Raw genomic sequence first — 23795 nt, forward strand, 5'->3', positions numbered from 1 at the left:
TTGCTGTTAGTAATCTGATACATTAACATGATGCACTAGCAGTATTTACAGTATATATTTATCAATGCACTCTCTAGTGGTAAGCCAAGCCTCTATGATAGCTGGCCACACCCTCTATGGAGACTGGTCACAACCCTAAACATGTGTCCCTACCATTGCATCCCCACCGGTGGGCCCTTCATGCCCTAGTCTGATACTGGGCAGATGCACAGGGCCCCACGATTTTAGGGGCATTTGAGCAGGGACGGGCTGTGCTAGAGCAGGATTAAGATTTGGGGTGCTTTGCTTACTTAAGACTGGGGGGGCCTAAAGGCCAACATTTTTGGATACAGGGATCAGGTCATAGTGTGCTAGTCTTCAGCATGCACATATGGCATTGCCACAGTCACGTGCCATTCAACGTTACGCTGTGGGCATGCACATCGCTGCCCCCAGCCTCCTGCATACAGCAAATGGGGGCATTTCCTCCCTTCTGCTTCCTTCTGCACACTGATGGAACAGTACTAAAAAAAAAAGGTGGTTCCACCAAGGTAAATGCATACCTACATAGTCACCCACATATACACATACATATAAACAGTCACACACATAAGCACATACATAGTCACACACATACAGTATACACATACATATATACTGTCAAATACTTATAAACATATTTATGTACAGTCACACAAATATACATGCGGCAGGATGTAATGGCGGACGTTTTTATAAAGGGGCAATCCTTACAAGCATGGTTTAAATCACTTTTCCATTGTGAGATGAGTTCTCCCTGGCGTCTTCCACCATGAGGTCCAACTGACCCCAACCTCTTAGTATGTCTTCTGGGATACGATGTTTCCACTCTGTGAAATTTTCTTCCAAAGCCATCAACAGGCAGGCCCACAACAGGCTCCACAGGTCAAAGTTCTGGCCAGCGTTCTCCAACGGGAGATCCAACTGGGACCCCAACCCCCTAATATGTCTTCTGGGATCCAGTTACCACTTTGTGAAGTTTTGTTTCAAATCCATCCGGTGGTAGGCCCAGAACAGGCTCCCAGGATCAAAGTTCTGCCCGCCGCGAGATCCGACCGGGATGGATTTTTTTGGTTGGCACAGCAGCTTTCAGTGACACACCCATTTCGGCTTCGTCATCCCCATTACCTTCCAGAAGCGGCCACTAAAATTCTCAGAATTTAATTCTCAGCTGCATCTGATTCTGTGTTGTATCAGTATGCGGTCAGCATACCGATGGACGGGATCCCTGCTGTCACAATACCGCCGCTAGGATCCCTCCAGGGGCACCATACCGCCGCCGGAATACCGGCGAGGTAGGTGATACCCCCTCTGTGGGTGTCCATGACACCCATAGAACTAGCCCGCAAGGGGCTTCGGTGCTTCCCCCCCCCCCTGCCGGCATTCTAGTGACTGGGATCCCATCGTCGGTATAATGACCGCCGGGATCCCGGTCCCCGGGATCACATACTGATCCTGTTGTATCTCTGCTCATACAATTAGGACGCATGTGTTATGTGACTTGGATGCTTACACAGTACAAAAAACATAGGTCAACTGTGTGTATATTGGCACTACGCCCCATGGCCCTCATTCCGAGTTGTTCGCTCGTTCTTTTCCTTCGCATCGGTGCGATTTTCCGCTAACTGCGCATGCGCAATGTTCGCACTGCGGCTGCGCCAAGTAAATTTGCTAAGAAGTTTGGTATTTTACTCACGGCATTACAAGGTTTTTTCTTCGTTCTGCTGATCATAGTGTGATTGACAGGAAGTGGGTGTTTCTGGGCGGAAACTGGCCGTTTTCTGGGAGTGTGTGAAAAAACGCTGCCGTTTCTGGGAAAAACGCGGGAGTGGCTGGAGAAACGGGGGAGTGTCTGGGCGAACGCTGGGTTTGTTTGTGACGTCAAACCAGGAACGACAAGCACTGAACTGATCGCACTGGAAGAGTAAGTCTCGAGCTACTCAGAAACTGCAAAGAAAAATCTTTTCGCAATATTGCGAATACTTCGTTCGCAATTCTGCTAAGCTAAGATTCACTCCCAGAGGGCGGCGGCTTAGCGTGTGCACTGCTGCGAAAAGCGGCTAGCGAGCGAACAACTCGGAATGAGGGGCATGTGTGCAATAATGGATGCAAGTATGGCATACTTACATTAACCTATGCATCGGACTCAAAATGTCTATTCTAAATCAGGGAGAGAAAATGTAATGACAAAGAAAAACTTCACCAGCTTATCCCTTACATGTCCCACTGCCCAATAGCATCCTCCTCTGCCCACCAGCATTTCTCACACATACTACTCTGCTTGCCAACTTTTCCCTGACATATCCCTTTGCCCACATTTCCCCTCACATTTCCGCTGCTGCCGATTAGCTTTTCTCTCACATATCCCCTTCTGCCTAACATCTATTTTCTCATATTCACCGCTTGCTACCAGCTTCTTCCTCACATGCACCTCTTCCCACCAGCCTTTCACTCTAGTGTCGTCTGCCCAACAGCTTTTCCTTAAATTACTTTCTGCCCTCAGTTTTTCCTCACATACCACTCTGTCCCTCTGACCCCAAACTTTGCTTACACGCTCCTGGGTCTGATCCCACATTTATCCCCTGGGAAGCTGAGCTAGAGGGATCAGTACTTGCCTCGTCTCCGCTGCTGCAGCCCCTTCGCTCACACCAGAAATTTGCGTAGACCAATTTAAGGGCCTAATTCATCGCTGTGCTGCAAATTATACTGTCCTGCGATCAAATAGTCACCGCCCAGGGAGTGAAAATTTGCCCCGTGCACTCACCATCTAATGTTTTTCCCATTCTGTGCAGTGTGTGCAGTCTGTGCGTAGCTCAATACTTACTCATCCAGTGCAAAGAAATAAGGCTGATCGGGGCCGAGCTGACGTCACACACCCACCCTGAAAACACTTGGGCACGCCTGCGTTTTTCATGACACTCTCAAGAACGGTCTGTTACCTCCTACAAAGGTCCGCTTCCTGTCAACAGAGGCGTATCTAGGGTAGGGTGAGTGGGGCACGTGCCCTGGGCGCCTTGGCAGGCCCAGGAGAGGGGGGCGCCGCCGGCGGCCAGGGCATCATGCCCCACTCGCCCCCATTACGCCGAAATGTGAGGGGAGGAGAGCGCAGCGTCTTTCCCTCCCCTCACCGCCGCCAGAGCACTAGCAGCGCTGCGTGTGTCTGGTCTCCGGCGTTAGCCAATCAGAGCTTGCGGACCGGCTCCTGATTGGCTGCCGGTCCGCGAGCTCTGATTGGCTGGCGAACCGGCGCCACACAGCCGCCGGAGACCGGGAGCGGTGAGGGGAAGGAGAGGCGCTGCGCTCTCCTCCCCTCACAGACACAACAACAGGCGGTGAGTGACCGGGGAGGGAAGGAGGGGGGGGAGGGCACCGCACAGTGGGGCATGTATCTGGCACAGTGGGGCATGTATCTGGCACAGTGGAGCACAGTGGGGCATGTATCTGGCACAGTGGGGCACAGTGGGGCATGTATCTGGCACAGTGGGGCATGTATCTGGCACAGTGGGGCATGTGCATGTATCTAGCACAGTGGGACACAGTGGGGCACAGTGGGGCATGTATCTGGCACAGTGGGGCATGTATCTGGCACTGTGGGGCAATGTAACTGGCACTGTGGGGCATGTATCTGGCACTGTGGGGCAATGTATCTGGCACAGTGGGGCATGTATCTGGCACAGTGGGGCAATGTATCTGGCACAGTGGGGCATGTATCTGGCACAGTGGGGCATGTATCTGGCACTGTGGGGCAATGTAAGTGGCACTGTGGGGCAATGTACTGGCACTGTGGGGCAATGTATCTGGAAATGTAACTGGCACTGTGCGGCAATGTATCTGGCACTGTGGGGCATGTATCTGGCACTGTGGGGCATGTATCTGGCACTGTGGGGCAATGTATCTGGCACAGTGGGGCATGTATCTGGCACAGTGGGGCATGTATCTGGCACAGTGGGGCAATGTATCTGGCACAGTGGGGCATGTATCTGGCACTGTGGGGCATGTATCTGGCACTGTGGGGCATGTATCTGGCACAGTGGGGCAATGTATCTGGCACTGTGGGGCAATGTATCTGGCACTGTGGGGCATGTATCTGGCACTGTGGGGCATGTATCTGGCACTGTGGGGCAATGTATCTGGCACTGTGGGGCAATGTATCTGGCACAGTGGGGCATGTATCTGGCACTGTGTGGCAATGTATCTGGCACAGTGGGGCATGTATCTGGCACAGTGGGGCATGTATCTGGCACAGTGGGGCATGTATCTGGCACAGTGGGGCAATGTATCTGGCACTGTGGGGCAATGTATCTGGCACAGTGGGGCAATGTATCTGGCGCTGTGGGGCATATATCTGGCACTGTGGGGCATGTATCTGGCACAGTGGGGCAATGTATCTGGCACAGTGGGGCAATGTATCTGGCACTGTGGGGCAATGTATCTGGCACTGTGGGGCAATGTAACTGGCACTGTGGGGCATGTATCTGGCACTGTGGGGCAATGTAACTGGCACTGTGGAGCAATGTAACTGGCACTGTATCTGGCACTGTGAGGCATGTATCTGGCACTGTGGGGCATGTATCTGGCACTGTGGGGCAATGTATCTGGCACAGTGGGGCAATGTATCTGGCACTGTGGGGCAATGTATCTGGCACAGTGGGGCATGTAGCTGGCACTGTGGGGCGTGTATCTGGCACAGTGGGGCAATGTATCTGGTACTGTGGGGCAATGTATCTGGCACAGTGGGGCATGTATCTGGCAATGTGGGGCAATGTATCTGGCACGGTGGGGCATGTATCTGGCACTGTGGGGCATGTATCTGGCACTGTGGGGCATGTATCGGGCACAGTGGGGCATGTATCGGGCACAGTGGGGCAATGTATCTGGCACTGTGGGGCAATGTATCTGGCACTGTGAGGCAATGTATCTGGCACTGTGGGGCAATGTATCTGGCACTGTGGGGCAATGTATCTGGCACTGTGGGGCAATGTATCTGGCAATGTAACTGGCACTGGAGCAATGTAACTGGCACTGTGGGGCATGTATCTGGCACTGTGGGGCATGTATCTGGCACTGTGGGGCATGTATCTGGCACTGTGGGGCAATGTAACTGGCACTGTGGGCCATTTTCAGTGGCCACACCCCTTCTGGTGTGTGGCCACACCCCTTCTGGTGTGTGGCCACACCCCTTCTGGTGTGTGGCCATGCCCATTTTTTCGACGCGCGCACATGCTTCTTTTGCTGGTTTTTTTTTTTGGGGGGGGGGGGGGGGGGCGCCATTTTCCATCTTGCCCTGGGCTCCAAAAACCCTGTCAATCACCTTGCGAATGCCTGTGCGATTAAAATTTTCGCACCATCCTGTCGCTGTTTGGCGACGCGCGTGCACATTGCACAGTATGCACAGTAGTTCGATAATTGCCCTCTGTGCGAAAATGCACAGCAGCGATCAAGTCTGAATCAGTCATACCTGGAAAAATCCTAAATCATTTCTCCAGTCCACTACTACTATATCTGCGTGCTTCTTTGTATCATAATGTAACTTCACATTATTATTATTATTATTATCCTTTTTTATATGGTGTCACAAGGGATCCACAGCGCCAAATTACAGAGAACATAAACAAATACGCAAAACAAGAATAAAGTGACTTAGAGTTCAAGACAATGGTCCTCATTCCGAGTTGTTCGCTCGCAAGCTGCTTTTAGCAGCATTGCACACGCTAAGCCGCCGCCTACTGGGAGTGAATCTTAGCTTAGCAAAATTGCGAACAAAAGATTTGCAATATTGCGAAAAGACTTCTCTGTGCAGTTTCTGAGTAGCTCGAGACTTACTCTGCCAGTGCGATCAGTTCAGTGCTTGTCGTTCCTGGTTTGACGTCACAAACACACCCAGCGTTCGCCCAGACACTCCTCCGTTTCTCCAGCCACTCCCGCGTTTTTCCCAGAAACAGTAGCGTTTTTTCACACACTCCCATAAAACGGCCAGTTTCCGCCCAGAAACACCCACTTCCTGTCAATCACATTATGATCACCAGAACGAAGAAAAAACCTCGTAATGCCGTGAGTAAAATACCTAACTGCATAGCAAATTTACTTGGCGCAGTCGCACTGCGGACATTGCGCATGCGCATTAGCGACTAATCGCTCCGTTGCGAAAAAAAATAACGAGCGAACAACTCGGAATGACCACCAATATACAGTAGGTCAAGTACAGGGTATATAAACATAGCTGCATCAGCAGATGACACTGACATAAGTAACACGGTGGCAGAAACCCAAGGGATTGATGCTGTCGAAGGGAGTATGGAGAAGAAGATGGTCTAAGGAAGGGCATATGAGGGAAGGGGGTCCTGCTCATGAGAGCTTACATTGTCCTCCTTCATTAACTTCAGAGTTTCTTGGCATATTAAGCATGTTGTGTTGGTGTTATAACTAGGGAGGCCAATCCCGGGGCATTTTTTTAATCCCGGGATTCGGGATTGAAAAATGCTCAATCCCGGGATTCCCGGGATCCCAGGATTGCAGTAGGGATCAGTGTAGGGTGCAGTGTAGAGAGCAGGGAAAGTATATGTGGAGGGCAGCAAGGCAGGGTGGATGTAGGGAGCAAGGGAGGGTGGGTGTAGGGAGCATGTAAGGAACAGGAAGGGAGGGTGGATGTAGGGAGCAGCGGGAGAGTGGGTGTAGGGATCAGCGGGAGGGTGGGTGTAGGGAGCAGTGGGAGGGTGGGTGTGTAGTGAGCATGTATGGTACAGGAAGGGAAGGTGCCGGTGGGTGTAGCGAGCAGAGGGAGGATGTCAGGAGCAGAGAGTGTGGGTGTAGGTAGCGATAAGATAAACACTTACTACTTAGGCGGACCGCGGGCACCAGCCATGGACACACACACACACTGACCGCGGCTGCTGCCGCTTCCCTGATTGGCTGCCGGTCTGCCAGCTCTGATTGGCTGGCGGCCGGCGCTACGTTTGAAATGCCGCCAGCGTGGTCAGTATGTGTGTGTCCATAGCTGATGTAACTCCCTCGCTGACAGCCGGGCAGCGCTGAGCTATAGTGCTCAGCGCTGTCCGGCAAAACTGCGCATGCGCACTCTAATCCCGTGAATCCCGGGATTGGGGGCTCCAATCCCGGGATTCAAATCCTGGCATTTTTGGGCCCAAATCCCAGGATCCCGCCGATCCCGGGATTGGCCTCCCTAGTTATAACTGTTACTCCATTTGTCCTGAAATATGCACCACTTGCCACTCACTATGTTTTTTTTATAGACCTAGGGCCAAATGTAAGAGAGTGAGAGTTTCAGAAAGTGAGAGATTTGGTAAGGTTTTTCATTTTTTTTTAAAGTGCCAATCATTTACACTGCAAAACCAGGTTGATCTTGCTGTGTAAATGATTGCCACTAAAAAAAACTGCAAAACCTTACCAAATCTCTCACTTTTTGTAACTCTCACTCTATTACAATTGGCCCACAGTGTTACAACATACTGTGCATTAAAAACATAAAGTATAACCTCATTCAATAAATAATAGTAGTGTGCATCTATCTGCACACACACCACAGTGATCTGACTTTACCAAGGTCAAATCTTTCAACTTCTGACAGCCAGAAGCCGAGGGCTGGGTGTTGTACATGCTGGTGTTAGCTTTGATGGTACTTAATGCATACCTCCCAACTTTCTAAATATTGAAAGAGGGACGCACGCGCGGCGAAGCTGCACGCGCTCCCGAAAAGAGCTGTGGCTTATTGGAAAAGGGGTGTGGCTTCGTGGGAGGACCCGCAATTGCGAGCCACGCCCCGTTTTGGTCACTGAGGGGCAGGGCCGCCATCAAGGGGGGGTGCCCTGTGTACAGTTGTCCCGGGCCCCTGCCACTCTGACAGTGTGGAGGGCCCAGGCTGCTCAAATAGCCAGCCGGTCTCTATTCCCGGCGGCGGCTGCCGCCGGGGGGGAACGGACCGCGGCTGCTACCACCCCTACATATCCAACACCATTGAGACTGTCTGAGGCTGCTGCCGCTCCCTTTCTGCTGAGGCTCTGAGGCTCTTTCTGCTCTGCCCACCGCTGCCCACTGCAGATCAAGTGTGTGTGTGTGTGTGTGTGTGTGTGTGTGTGTGTGTGTGTGTGTGTGTGTGTGTGTGTGTGTGTGTGTGTGTGTGTGAAGGGGGGGTGCCCTGCCTATTTTGTCAGTCCCGGGCCCCACAATTTCTGGTGGCAGCCCTGCTGAGGGGGCATGCCCAGCGCTCCGTGAGCTGCTGGCATGCCCCCTCTCCTCCTGTCTCAAGTGAATTGACGCTTACATAGGACTATGGGGGTAATTCAGAGTTGATTGCAGCAGCAAGTTTGTTAGCAGTTGGGCAAAACCATGGGGGTAATTCAGAGTTGATCGCAGCAGAATTTTTGAGAGCAATTGGGCAAAACCATGTGCACTGCAGGGGAGGCAGATATAACATGTGCAGAAAGAGTTAGATTTGGGTGGGTTATTTTATTTCTGTGCAGGGTAAATACTGGCTGCTTTATTTTTACACTGCAAATTAGATTGCAGATTGAACACACCCTACCCAAATCTAACTCTCTCTGCACATGTTATATCTGCCTCCCCTGCAGTGCACATGGTTTTGCCCAATTGCTAACAAAAATCCTGCTGCGATCAACTTGGAATTACCCCCCATGTGCACTGCAGGTGTGGCAAATATAACATGTGCAGAGAGAGTTAGATTTGGGTGGGTTATTTTGTTTCTGTGCAGGGTAAAATGGCTGCTGTATTTTTAAACTGCAATTTAGATTTCAGTTTGAACACACCCCACCCAAATCTAACTCTCTCTGCACATGTTATATCTGCCCCCCCCCCTGCAGTGCACATGGTTTTGCCCAACTGCTAACAAATTTTTTGCTGCGATCAACTCTGAATTAGGTCCTATGGGGGTTATTCAGGTTACATCCAATAACCCCGTCCTCAGCGGCAGTGAGCATGCGCAGGTACCGGGTCATAGCCAGTGCAAACACCTCTGCCTAATTGACAGACAGAGGCGTTCACAGGGTGATCGGGGGGTGGCAACAGAGCATTGCAGGGAAAACAGAGGCAAATCGGCACCGTTTTTTGGGGGCGACTGTGATGTCACATGCAGCCACTGTGACGGGAAAAATGGTGGCTGACCACCTGCATACTCAACCTAGCTGCGGCTGCAGGGAGTCATCTACAATTGCAGCTGATGACCGCCATTTAGCATACTGGGCGGCCTTGCCCTGCGATGGGCAGCCCCAGCATGCAATTTGTACTGAATATACGGAGAGCAGAATTTGCAATCAGTACTGAATATATCCCTATGTGTGTAACTATAGTGGGTGCAAGCAGTGCCTGATCAACCAATAGGCTGATCAGGCTGCAACCTGGAGTGCTGGATCCTGGGGGAGGGGGTGCAGCGGGTGCGTGACATCATGCACATAGATGTGCACCTGGACCCCGCTTTATCTGCTTTTACTAATACCGGTCGCGATGCCACGCTTGGTCCGGGGCGGCACAGTGGGCGCGGACGTCATGTGTATCATGATGTCACATGCATAGGCGTGCGCACGGACCCCTGCGCTGCATCTGCATGATTGGACTTATACGGCAGGATCACAGGATTTATACGGCAGGGTCACTGTAATTATACGCCAGTACCACTGTAATTATATGGCAGGATTACTGGAATTATACGGCAGGATCACTGGAATTAAATGACAAAATCACTGGAATTATACGTCCAAATCACTGGAATTAAATGGCAAAATCACTGGAATTATACTGCAAAATCACTGTAATAATACTGCAAAATCACTGAATTTATACGTCCAAATCACTGGAATTATAAGGCAAAATCACTGGAATTATACTTCAAAATCACTGGAATTATACTGCAAAATCACTGGAATAATACGTCCAAATCACTGGAATGAAATGGCAAAATCACTGGAATTATACGTCCAAATCACTGGAATTAATTGGCAAAATGGAGGTTGAGGGCTTCCATCGTCATGTGAAGCTGAACCACTAGTCATGAACATAGGCCAGGGCCTTAGCCGTACCTTGCCACTCCGTGTCGTAAATAGCATATTGGCAAGTTTACGTTTCTCCTCAGACCATTGAAATTTATTTTTTGGGGTCTTTTTACTGAACTTTGGCTCTTTGAATTTTACATGCCCTCTACTATCACATTGGGCATCAGCCTTGGCAGACGACGTTGATGGCATTTCATCATCTGTGCCATGACTAGTGGCAGCAGCTTCAGCACTAGGAGGAAGTGGTTCTTGATCTTTCCCTATTTTATCCTCCAAATTTTTGTTATCCATTATTTTTCTGGAGCTGTATAACACAATATGCGGCACAGGAGAGCGTACCCCTACACCTCACAGGGCAAGCCCTGTAAAAATTAATAACCCCTTTATTTGGAGTAAACAATATACAGCACAGGACAGCACCACTGAACATATATGGCAGCACCACTGGACTGGATTTATACGGAATTATATGGATTTATATGGAATCATACGGCAGGATAGCTGGAATTATACGGCAGTATCACGGGAATTATATGGCAATATCACTGGAATGATACGGCAATATCACAGGAATTATACAGCAATATCACAGGAATTATACGACAGTATTCCGAGAATTATACGCCAATATCACAGGAATTTATATGCCAGTATCACGGGAATTATATGGCAATATCACTAGAATTATACGCCAATATCACAGGAATTATATGCCAGTATCACAGGAATTATACAGCAATATCACAGGAATTATACGCCAATATAACTAGTATTATACGCCAGTAACACTGGATATATGGGGCAGCAGAGGACACCACCACTGTGACTGGTCACTGGACTGATGCTGCACAAGAGAGACACTACCCCTGGTCTGATGCAAGACAACACAGCAAAACTGCAAGGGACTTATACAACAGCCAGCAGCACTGGGGACATATAGCAGCAGAGGACACCAACACTGTGACTGGCTGGACTAATGCAGCACAAGACAGCACTAGAATCGCCACCCCACTTTCCCGCCCCCACACAGACACTGAGGACGGAGACACGTTCTCTCACTACACTCTCCGAGACTGGAGTGAAAATGGTCGCGACACGCGGCCATTTATATGGAATCCAAATCCTGCGAGAATCCGACAGCGGGATGATGACGTTTTGCCTTGTCAAAGTCGAAAAATATCATGCTGCACGTTGCCATATATTAACCCCATGCGCTTGCCCGCTGCACATGCACATTCTCTCCCGTGCGTGCGCCTATTCGCAGTTGCGTGACGGCGCCTCCACGGTCGTGCGCTCAGGCGCGTGGTATGTGCATTTACGGTAGAGTTTGTGTGCGTCTGGTGGGCGACTCGATCGTTACATAGTTAATCAGAATAGTATGTTTTATAGGTAATGGTCCCCTTAATAATAACTGTAAGTTTGTTTAGTATAACTGGTTCATGAACAAAGGAATTCCTCTTTGCATAATACGAAGGGTCAGACAGGGTCTGAGCGGTGGTGTTTGGTACCTAACCGAAGAGTATTTTATTAGAAACAATCCGGTGCTGGTTAGGTAGAGATTAATCGCTCCTGCGTATAGTTATGTCTATAAGTAGTTTCTGGACATTTACTGTATTTGCGGTTCATTATCCATGTGGTGGAAATCCTGAGATTCCCTCCCACCTGAGAAGTCTGGAATAGTCACAGCCCACCTGTTCAAACAAACCTATGACCTTTTGTTGTAATGTGAAGACAGATTCCTGTGTCCAATGAACAATGAGATTGTAGGGCCCTTTGTAGTATACTGTATGCAGGGTATATAAGAAACAGCCAGGCTGGGCCAGCTTAGTCTACTCTCCACAAAAGGTTTTCATCACTGACTAACTTGAGAGCTGGTGACCAGGACTGCGCAGCGATCATTCCCCAGTGTGTAAGTTTCTCTCTGTGACCACCTTATTCTCTGACTGTATTTTGCCATGTTCTCTCTCTCTCTCTCTCTCTCTCTGTTATTGTTAAGGATTAAGACGCTATTGTATATTTATGTGTAGTTATTCTGTTAGATATTGATGTTAGTCTGTAGTGTATAAGATGTTAACTGTATTTTCCCTTTTTACATAACTAAATCTCGTTAGTAAAGGTGTTGGAACCTCAGCAAGGTGTCTGTGTTTCTCTAGCTAGTACAAAGGGTTTCTAAGTATCTCAATCACTCAAACAGCTTGCTTAAATATCCAGGTTAACCAGTGGTATATCATTACAGTATCTCAATACTAAGACTTACAGTATAATCATACTCTGTGTTTAAGGTTTAAAAGGTTATTATCTGTGTGTACGCTCGCTGTGTGTATTCCATACACTCAGCGCAGCGTTTGTACGTGACTTGCGTGCCACGTGCGAGGTCTTTATACGCAAATAGCGTATGAAGTGCATAGCACGTGCACGTGGTTTAGCGGCCATTACGGCTTGAAGGTATTAGTAAATAGCTTGTGTTAAAAGGTAGAAAACTGACTCTATCAATTGGAGGCTCATAGTCCGGTCCACCTCATATCCGCAGTCAGGCGGAAAAAAAAGCAGACTTTATCGATCACCAAAGGGCGGGTAGGTAGTATCTTGTAGTGCTGATCAGATGAGAGTCTGCGTCTGATTCTCTTGGTTTGTAGGGATGCTGGTGGAATCCGAAGAAGGTAAGAACATTAAGCTATTGTCTTTTTAAATCTGGTTTTAATTTCTATTTGGTGCCAACTGCACACGCAGATTGGATTGCTTGTCCGTTTAAATAGGTTTAAAAGTATTTTTGGTCACTCTGCATGGCTTGATAGTTTTATTTTTAGCTCAGGCCTAGAATAACTTTAGGGGCTGGCATGATGATTTTCTTTGTGACAAAAGAAGCCGCATGGTCTGTCCTCCATTTTGTGTAAACCTCATGGATGTGGAAGGGGGAGGAGCAGCGGCCATTTTGGGAAGGTCAAAAAAAAATTCTGAATGGCTGATTTTCAGTTGACTCTGGAAATAATCAGCCATCCATTGTCAAAAAGAAATCACCATTTAATGAGTTTTTAATGCATTTACTTAATCCATATCATAGTCAATCATAAGTGGTTCAGATAGAGTTTAATATAAGTTAATAGTAAAATGAATATTTGATTTAGGAAATACACAAATAAAACAAAGTTGGTGGGTTTTTTTTTCTCTTTCTCCCTTCTAGAGCCTGTTTAACTCTGCTACTTGTGAGATGGGCCATTGAAATGCAAATGAACCTGTGTAACTGGGTTTTGGGTTTTTTTTTTCTCTCCCAGCAGTGAAAGAAATCGCCTTCACAGATAGTTAAAAAGCACATTCATATGCAAATTAGAAGCACTGAATAGGGTCTCATAGATGTAATATCTATATGTGCGTGCTTACATCAATGTATGTTATTAGATTAATTTAGAATTGCATTTTCATCTGTGTATTTTCACATATCTCCCTTTCCTGTTTGCCATTTATAATTGATAACGTGCTGAGAAAGATTTGTTGCTATTGGTAGTTAAAAGTAAAAATAATACGTAAGGGAGTAATTTGTAAAACACGCACACGGCTTTGTCTAAGATACAAGGGAGGGCTGTGTGGTGCTCGGTAGATGATTACAGTTAAAAATCATTTGCATTGATATAAACGTGTTACTTGTGTTACTGTGGACGTGTCTGGCCTGTGTACACGTGTCCCTACAAGGGGCGGGACAAGCGTACGCGACGCAAGGGCTTACACACGTAGCGTATATTACGCAACGGAGCGTATGGGTACGCCCACATAATACAAATCACACGATAGTATTGTTTTAGTAGGCGATACGGAAGCAACACGATAATAGCACAAATTGATTTCAGTTTCCAAAATTTAGTTTAAATACCTTACTTTACTGTAATACCTCTGGGGAGAGCTATCAGATTACGGGAAATTATTTTTTTTTTTTTCTGATCAGAAAACTATAGAATGATAGTGGGTTGAAAACGGTATGAGTGTATTGAACTCCTCTTGGTGAAGTCTTGGTGAAATCTTGGTGAAGTCTTGGTGAAATCTTGGTGAAGTAAATCTTGGTGAAGTAAGTCTTGGTGAATCACGGTCTAGGTGAATACGTGATGAGCACGGTCTAGGTGAAAACGTGCGTGCACGGTCTTGGTGAACAAGTGCGACGAAGTGTGATAAAGTTTTCGTGGTATTACGCTCCGGCTGTTTTGGAGCACAGTAGGGAGACTCCAATGACCCTACCATTTATAGGCAACAAGTGTCTATAAGTGGTACGATTGGACCGCACGGTTGTATGTGTGACCAATAACGCAACGTGATATGAGGTCGTATATTTAAATTGCCCTCATGCGTGTTGTAGGGAGCACATGCAAGCGTGATTTGTGTAAAATATAAAGGTAAGGAATTTTCGCTGGTAGGGCCTGCAACGATTACGTGGGTCTGCTAAAAGGGGCGGATTCGTTGTACTCGGAGCAGAAGAAGCTGGTGGAAGAGCTTGGAAAACTTCCACCGTAGACTTCTGTGTTTGGTGCATTTTAGGAAGTTTTTCTGTGTTAAAAAGGTCCACAATGGAAGCCAAGTGCACAACACAGGGACGTTTAGCAGTCAGGGTTCAGACTGAAGAGGCTTGCAGACCCCGAGGGTCTGCTCGGTTAGTAATGTGGGGGAAGTATGGTCCCCACACTGAGACCTTTTGTGATGAATGGACACGAATGACTGTGGGGGATAAAGCACCATTTCCTGGGATAGGTAGTTTTGACTCAGAGGTATTGCATAATTTAAGGAGAAGGATCTGTCTCATAAAATCCGGGAAGCAACTGATTAGACATTATGATTGTTTACAGATATGGCAACAAGAAGGTGAGATACAAAGGGAATTAGCTTACACAGCTGACTCTCACGTTGGTAAGAAAAATATGGCAACAAGAGAGAAAGTGGTTACAGAGAATGGCACACTGGTGTATGATAAACATGCACTTAGCAACTGTATTGATGATAAGAATAATTGTAACAAATGTAATAATGATAAAAGTAAAACTGTTAAATGTACAACTGTTAACCCGTGCAAGTTGCACCCCATGTTAAACTTCCCTCAGGATTACAAGCAAGAAAGTGAGCCCAGCACGATGTCGGCACCTTTTCCACCAGCCATCATACAAGACATCCAGGTGGACGCGACCCAATCGGTAAAGGCAGTAGTCGAACCCCCTAACGGAGGGTCAGGTGAGGTCGTGTCCACAGGTACGTACGGTGTTATATATCACGCACAAACAAATGTACCTCATATTGTAGAGCCAACACAAGATGATGTAGTTGAACTTAACCCTGTCAGGGTGATCACAGTCCCAAATGGACAGACTGACGCTCAGGGAGTCACTCCCGTCAGAGACATTGCTATGCATTGTCCCTGGTCCCGGATGGAATTGAGGACAATTATGTCTGAATTTCCTGATCCCAGGAGAGATCTAGCCGCATGTCAGAGGTTTATTAAAGAATTAGGTAACGCCGCAGAACCCACAAACAAAGATTGGCGGACATTGCTGAGGGCATGTTGTCAAAGTCAGAAAAATATCACGCTACACACTGCCATATATGCACCTCATGCGAGTGCCTGCTGCGTGTGCATGAGCCCTGCCGTGCGTGCGCATACTCTCAGTTGCGTGCACCCGCAGGCGCACGGTATGCGCATTTACGGTAGAGTTTATGTGCGTCTAGCGGGCGACTCAATCGTAACATATTTTAGTCATATAATGTATTTTGTAGATTATGGTCCCTTTGATAGAAACTGAAAGTTTAGTTAATATAGCATGTTCGGGGACAGAGAGATCCCTCTTTGTTTGATACGAAGGGTCAGACAGGGGTTACACAGTGGTGTTTAGTATCCATCGGAAGAGAATATAATTAGCAATATTCCGGTGTTGGTTTGAAGCGGATTACTCGCTCGTGCGTATAGTTATGGACATAAGAAGTTTATGGACATTTACTATATTTGCACTTTATTACCCATGCGGCGGGAAACCCAGTTTCCCTCCCACCTGAGCAGTTTGAAATAGTCACAGCCCACCTGTATGAACCAACATATGACCTTTTGTTATAATACAGAGACGAATTCCTGTGTCCAATGAACAATAAGAATGTAGGGACCATTGTACTGTACTATGTGTAAGTGTATATAAAGACAAGCCGATCTGGGCCAGCTCTCTACTCTCTTCAACGGTTCTCATTGCTGATATTCGGGAGCTGGATATCCAGAAAGGCGCTCGCGATTGTTTCCACTTGTGCGTAAGTTCTCTGCAACCATATTGTCTCTTATTTAATGTTATAAGCCATTCTCTCTCTCCTTCCCCTCCTTTAAATGTAATTGTATCTTTATTGTATTTTATGTGTAGTTATCCGGTTAGGTATTTTATGTTATCTTGGTAGTGTATAACTTGTATTGTATTATTCTTTTGCAATTGAACGTTCATTCATTTCCTTAAAAGGCGTTAGACCCTTAGACCGGTATTTGAGTGTTTATTATATTGCTAAGGGGTTCTCAGAGCGTCACATACGCTCATACAGCTTTTAAACTAACAAGGTTACACTGTGTTGCATTTACACCTTATCACTGCACAAGGGTTTACAGTATAAGTATATTGTTTATGGTATAGTTATAAAGGTTTAACTCTTTGAGCGTCAGCGCCGCTTGTGATCTCCTCGTGGTCTCGAGCGTCGCTACGCTGATAGCGTATCATTACGTTAGTCGGCAGCCTATAGCGTGCTTGCCTGTACGCTCTAAGCCGTGAGCGAACGTGCCGCTTGTGCGTCTCGTCCACGGCTAAGCGTTCGTTACGCTACGTGCGTACTCTTACGGTATTCCATACGCCAATTGCGTACTGTGTTCTTTAACCTTTTAGAGTGTTTTATACAAGGTATAGAATAGGCATTGTCAATGTTTACCCTCCAATGTCGACTCAGTGAAATTTATCGCTGACTGTAAATTAGACGAAGAGGTACCCCTTACGGATGCGTACAACCAAGATAATGTAAAAAGAATCAATCTGCAATTAGGAGTATATTTCCCAACTATTGTCGAGTGGAACAAAATTTTCTCCATTAGACAAAAAGAAGGTGAAATGGCAGCGGAATATTTCCATCGAGCACTGCAGGAAATATCTAGATACACTGGGATCACGGACATCAAAACAAATGTACATCATAGGGAGGTAGCTGTGTCCGTATTAATGGACGGCTTAAAAGACACACTAAGAATCAGGGTACAGACCTCTCTACCTAACTGGAGAGGTATCTCGGTGGCTGCATTAAGAGAGTCCGCTATCGAGCATGACCGTAATATCCAAAGAACCAGGGAAGCACAGGGAGAGCGGTTGATGGTGATGAGCATCCAAGCACTAGAGGAGGCATCAAATCGACCAAAACCCCAGGCCCCTGGCACATGGAGGAAGCCAAGGGTTTGTTATCTTTGTAAAAGAGAAGGGCATTATGCCAGCAACTGTAACAGCCCACATAAAGTCAGACCCCCTAGACAAGAACACGAGCAGAGTCATGATACACAAAATTGTAATCAGGGATCATATAAGAAGAATTTTGGGCCGCACCTCTAATTTGCAGCCAGTAAATCAGTAGCCTTGATAGTAAGCCTGAGGTTACAGCTAATGATATTGGGAGGTCAGTTCCTTGTAGACACAGGAACGGCCGAGTAAACTTTGTAATTTATCTGTAAATGTTTCTTTTTCCCCATCTCTGACGTTCATCGGCAGAACTCAAACATCACATAGCTACTTGGTCTTTGCAGAAGTCTACCTAACCCCAGTGTGACCTACCGATATCGGTGTGTCCTGGCCAGGCACAAAAGGGTGGAGTGTGGAAATATTGGTGGGGGAGACTGCGCAAAGATACCAATGGATGTGATGGTGTGACAGCCTGATGGTGAACGGAAGATCTGACAATGTTTTTTGTTTGTTGTTTTATGTAACATATATATGAATTGTTCTCTCTCTCGTTTGTTTTTTTTTTTTTCCTCTTCTCTCTCAATGTTCTCATGCTTTACAGATGGTATGTCACACATCAGTTAGACAAATGGTAATGCAAGATTTTTGCAAGATTTTTGCTCCTTACAGAAAGATCGCAGATTTGGAAGGAATATTGTATCACCGGAATGTTTGTTTGGAAGATTGAGAGACAGCACCTTTAAGATGCCAAATCCTGGCATTTTTGGGCCCAAATCCCAGGATCCCGCCGATCCCGGGATTGGCCTCCCTAGTTATAACTGTTACTCCATTTGTCCTGAAATATGCACCACTTGCCACTCACTATGTTTTTTTTATAGACCTAGGGCCAAATGTAAGAGAGTGAGAGTTTCAGAAAGTGAGAGATTTGGTAAGGTTTTTCATTTTTTTTTAAAGTGCCAATCATTTACACTGCAAAACCAGGTTGATCTTGCTGTGTAAATGATTGCCACTAAAAAAAACTGCAAAACCTTACCAAATCTCTCACTTTTTGTAACTCTCACTCTATTACAATTGGCCCACAGTGTTACAACATACTGTGCATTAAAAACATAAAGTATAACCTCATTCAATAAATAATAGTAGTGTGCATCTATCTGCACACACACCACAGTGATCTGACTTTACCAAGGTCAAATCTTTCAACTTCTGACAGCCAGAAGCCGAGGGCTGGGTGTTGTACATGCTGGTGTTAGCTTTGATGGTACTTAATGCATACCTCCCAACTTTCTAAATATTGAAAGAGGGACGCACGCGCGGCGAAGCTGCACGCGCTCCCGAAAAGAGCTGTGGCTTATTGGAAAAGGGGTGTGGCTTCGCGGGAGGACCCGCAATTGCGAGCCACGCCCCGTTTTGGTCACTGAGGGGCAGGGCCGCCATCAAGGGGGGGTGCCCTGTGTACAGTTGTCCCGGGCCCCTGCCACTCTGACAGTGTGGAGGGCCCAGGCTGCTCAAATAGCCAGCCGGTCTCTATTCCCGGCGGCGGCTGCCGCCGGGGGGGAACGGACCGCGGCTGCTACCACCCCTACATATCCAACACCATTGAGACTGTCTGAGGCTGCTGCCGCTCCCTTTCTGCTGAGGCTCTGAGGCTCTTTCTGCTCTGCCCACCGCTGCCCACTGCAGATCAAGTGTGTGTGTGTGTGTGTGTGTGTGTGTGTGTGTGTGTGTGTGTGTGTGTGTGTGTGTGTGTGTGTGTGTGTGAAGGGGGGGTGCCCTGCCTATTTTGTCAGTCCCGGGCCCCACAATTTCTGGTGGCAGCCCTGCTGAGGGGGCATGCCCAGCGCTCCGTGAGCTGCTGGCATGCCCCCTCTCCTCCTGTCTCAAGTGAATTGACGCTTACATAGGACTATGGGGGTAATTCAGAGTTGATTGCAGCAGCAAGTTTGTTAGCAGTTGGGCAAAACCATGGGGGTAATTCAGAGTTGATCGCAGCAGAATTTTTGAGAGCAATTGGGCAAAACCATGTGCACTGCAGGGGAGGCAGATATAACATGTGCAGAAAGAGTTAGATTTGGGTGGGTTATTTTATTTCTGTGCAGGGTAAATACTGGCTGCTTTATTTTTACACTGCAAATTAGATTGCAGATTGAACACACCCTACCCAAATCTAACTCTCTCTGCACATGTTATATCTGCCTCCCCTGCAGTGCACATGGTTTTGCCCAATTGCTAACAAAAATCCTGCTGCGATCAACTTGGAATTACCCCCCATGTGCACTGCAGGTGTGGCAAAGATAACATGTGCAGAGAGAGTTAGATTTGGGTGGGTTATTTTGTTTCTGTGCAGGGTAAAATGGCTGCTGTATTTTTAAACTGCAATTTAGATTTCAGTTTGAACACACCCCACCCAAATCTAACTCTCTCTGCACATGTTATATCTGCCCCCCCCCCCCCCCCCCCCTGCAGTGCACATGGTTTTGCCCAACTGCTAACAAATTTTTTGCTGCGATCAACTCTGAATTAGGTCCTATGGGGGTTATTCAGGTTACATCCAATAACCCCGTCCTCAGCGGCAGTGAGCATGCGCAGGTACCGGGTCATAGCCAGTGCAAACACCTCTGCCTAATTGACAGACAGAGGCGTTCACAGGGTGATCGGGGGGTGGCAACAGAGCATTGCAGGGAAACCAGAGGCAAATCGGCACCGTTTTTTGGGGGCGACTGTGATGTCACATGCAGCCACTGTGACGGGAAAAATGGTGGCTGACCACCTGCATACTCAACCTAGCTGCGGCTGCAGGGAGTCATCTACAATTGCAGCTGATGACCGCCATTTAGCATACTGGGCGGCCTTGCCCTGCGATGGGCAGCCCCAGCATGCAATTTGTACTGAATATACGGAGAGCAGAATTTGCAATCAGTACTGAATATATCCCTATGTGTGTAACTATAGTGGGTGCAAGCAGTGCCTGATCAACCAATAGGCTGATCAGGCTGCAACCTGGAGTGCTGGATCCTGGGGGAGGGGGTGCAGCGGGTGCGTGACATCATGCACATAGATGTGCACCTGGACCCCGCTTTATCTGCTTTTACTAATACCGGTCGCGATGCCACGCTTGGTCCGGGGCGGCACAGTGGGCGCGGACGTCATGTGTATCATGATGTCACATGCATAGGCGTGCGCACGGACCCCTGCGCTGCATCTGCATGATTGGACTTATACGGCAGGATCACAGGATTTATACGGCAGGGTCACTGTAATTATACGCCAGTACCACTGTAATTATATGGCAGGATTACTGGAATTATACGGCAGGATCACTGGAATTAAATGACAAAATCACTGGAATTATACGTCCAAATCACTGGAATTAAATGGCAAAATCACTGGAATTATACTGCAAAATCACTGTAATAATACTGCAAAATCACTGAATTTATACGTCCAAATCACTAGAATTATAAGGCAAAATCACTGGAATTATACTTCAAAATCACTGGAATTATACTGCAAAATCACTGGAATAATACGTCCAAATCACTGGAATGAAATGGCAAAATCACTGGAATTATACGTCCAAATCACTGGAATTAATTGGCAAAATGGAGGTTGAGGGCTTCCATCGTCATGTGAAGCTGAACCACTAGTCATGAACATAGGCCAGGGCCTTAGCCGTACCTTGCCACTCCGTGTCGTAAATAGCATATTGGCAAGTTTACGTTTCTCCTCAGACCATTGAAATTTATTTTTTGGGGTCTTTTTACTGAACTTTGGCTCTTTGAATTTTACATGCCCTCTACTATCACATTGGGCATCAGCCTTGGCAGACGACGTTGATGGCATTTCATCATCTGTGCCATGACTAGTGGCAGCAGCTTCAGCACTAGGAGGAAGTGGTTCTTGATCTTTCCCTATTTTATCCTCCAAATTTTTGTTATCCATTATTTTTCTGGAGCTGTATAACACAATATGCGGCACAGGAGAGCGTACCCCTACACCTCACAGGGCAAGCCCTGTAAAAATTAATAACCCCTTTATTTGGAGTAAACAATATACAGCACAGGACAGCACCACTGAACATATATGGCAGCACCACTGGACTGGATTTATACGGAATTATATGGATTTATATGGAATCATACGGCAGGATAGCTGGAATTATACGGCAGTATCACGGGAATTATATGGCAATATCACTGGAATGATACGGCAATATCACAGGAATTATACAGCAATATCACAGGAATTATACGACAGTATTCCGAGAATTATACGCCAATATCACAGGAATTTATATGCCAGTATCACGGGAATTATATGGCAATATCACTAGAATTATACGCCAATATCACAGGAATTATATGCCAGTATCACAGGAATTATACAGCAATATCACAGGAATTATACGCCAATATAACTAGTATTATACGCCAGTAACACTGGATATATGGGGCAGCAGAGGACACCACCACTGTGACTGGTCACTGGACTGATGCTGCACAAGAGAGACACTACCCCTGGTCTGATGCAAGACAACACAGCAAAACTGCAAGGGACTTATACAACAGCCAGCAGCACTGGGGACATATAGCAGCAGAGGACACCAACACTGTGACTGGCTGGACTAATGCAGCACAAGACAGCACTAGAATCGCCACCCCACTTTCCCGCCCCCACACAGACACTGAGGACGGAGACACGTTCTCTCACTACACTCTCCGAGACTGGAGTGAAAATGGTCGCGACACGCGGCCATTTATATGGAATCCAAATCCTGCGAGAATCCGACAGCGGGATGATGACGTTTTGCCTTGTCAAAGTCGAAAAATATCATGCTGCACGTTGCCATATATTAACCCCATGCGCTTGCCCGCTGCACATGCACATTCTCTCCCGTGCGTGCGCCTATTCGCAGTTGCGTGACGGCGCCTCCACGGTCGTGCGCTCAGGCGCGTGGTATGTGCATTTACGGTAGAGTTTGTGTGCGTCTGGTGGGCGACTCGATCGTTACATAGTTAATCAGAATAGTATGTTTTATAGGTAATGGTCCCCTTAATAATAACTGTAAGTTTGTTTAGTATAACTGGTTCATGAACAAAGGAATTCCTCTTTGCATAATACGAAGGGTCAGACAGGGTCTGAGCGGTGGTGTTTGGTACCTAACCGAAGAGTATTTTATTAGAAACAATCCGGTGCTGGTTAGGTAGAGATTAATCGCTCCTGCGTATAGTTATGTCTATAAGTAGTTTCTGGACATTTACTGTATTTGCGGTTCATTATCCATGTGGTGGAAATCCTGAGATTCCCTCCCACCTGAGAAGTCTGGAATAGTCACAGCCCACCTGTTCAAACAAACCTATGACCTTTTGTTGTAATGTGAAGACAGATTCCTGTGTCCAATGAACAATGAGATTGTAGGGCCCTTTGTAGTATACTGTATGCAGGGTATATAAGAAACAGCCAGGCTGGGCCAGCTTAGTCTACTCTCCACAAAAGGTTTTCATCACTGACTAACTTGAGAGCTGGTGACCAGGACTGCGCAGCGATCATTCCCCAGTGTGTAAGTTTCTCTCTGTGACCACCTTATTCTCTGACTGTATTTTGCCACGTTCTCTCTCTCTCTCTCTCTCTCTCTGTTATTGTTAAGGATTAAGACGCTATTGTATATTTATGTGTAGTTATTCTGTTAGATATTGATGTTAGTCTGTAGTGTATAAGATGTTAACTGTATTTTCCCTTTTTACATAACTAAATCTCGTTAGTAAAGGTGTTGGAACCTCAGCAAGGTGTCTGTGTTTCTCTAGCTAGTACAAAGGGTTTCTAAGTATCTCAATCACTCAAACAGCTTGCTTAAATATCCAGGTTAACCAGTGGTATATCATTACAGTATCTCAATACTAAGACTTACAGTATAATCATACTCTGTGTTTAAGGTTTAAAAGGTTATTATCTGTGTGTACGCTCGCTGTGTGTATTCCATACACTCAGCGCAGCGTTTGTACGTGACTTGCGTGCCACGTGCGAGGTCTTTATACGCAAATAGCGTATGAAGTGCATAGCACGTGCACGTGGTTTAGCGGCCATTACGGCTTGAAGGTATTAGTAAATAGCTTGTGTTAAAAGGTAGAAAACTGACTCTATCAATTGGAGGCTCATAGTCCGGTCCACCTCATATCCGCAGTCAGGCGGAAAAAAAAGCAGACTTTATCGATCACCAAAGGGTGGGTAGGTAGTATCTTGTAGTGCTGATCAGATGAGAGTCTGCGTCTGATTCTCTTGGTTTGTAGGGATGCTGGTGGAATCCGAAGAAGGTAAGAACATTAAG

This window comes from Pseudophryne corroboree, chromosome 2 (genome assembly GCF_028390025.1).
Source record: "Pseudophryne corroboree isolate aPseCor3 chromosome 2, aPseCor3.hap2, whole genome shotgun sequence".
Taxonomy (NCBI): domain Eukaryota; kingdom Metazoa; phylum Chordata; class Amphibia; order Anura; family Myobatrachidae; genus Pseudophryne; species Pseudophryne corroboree.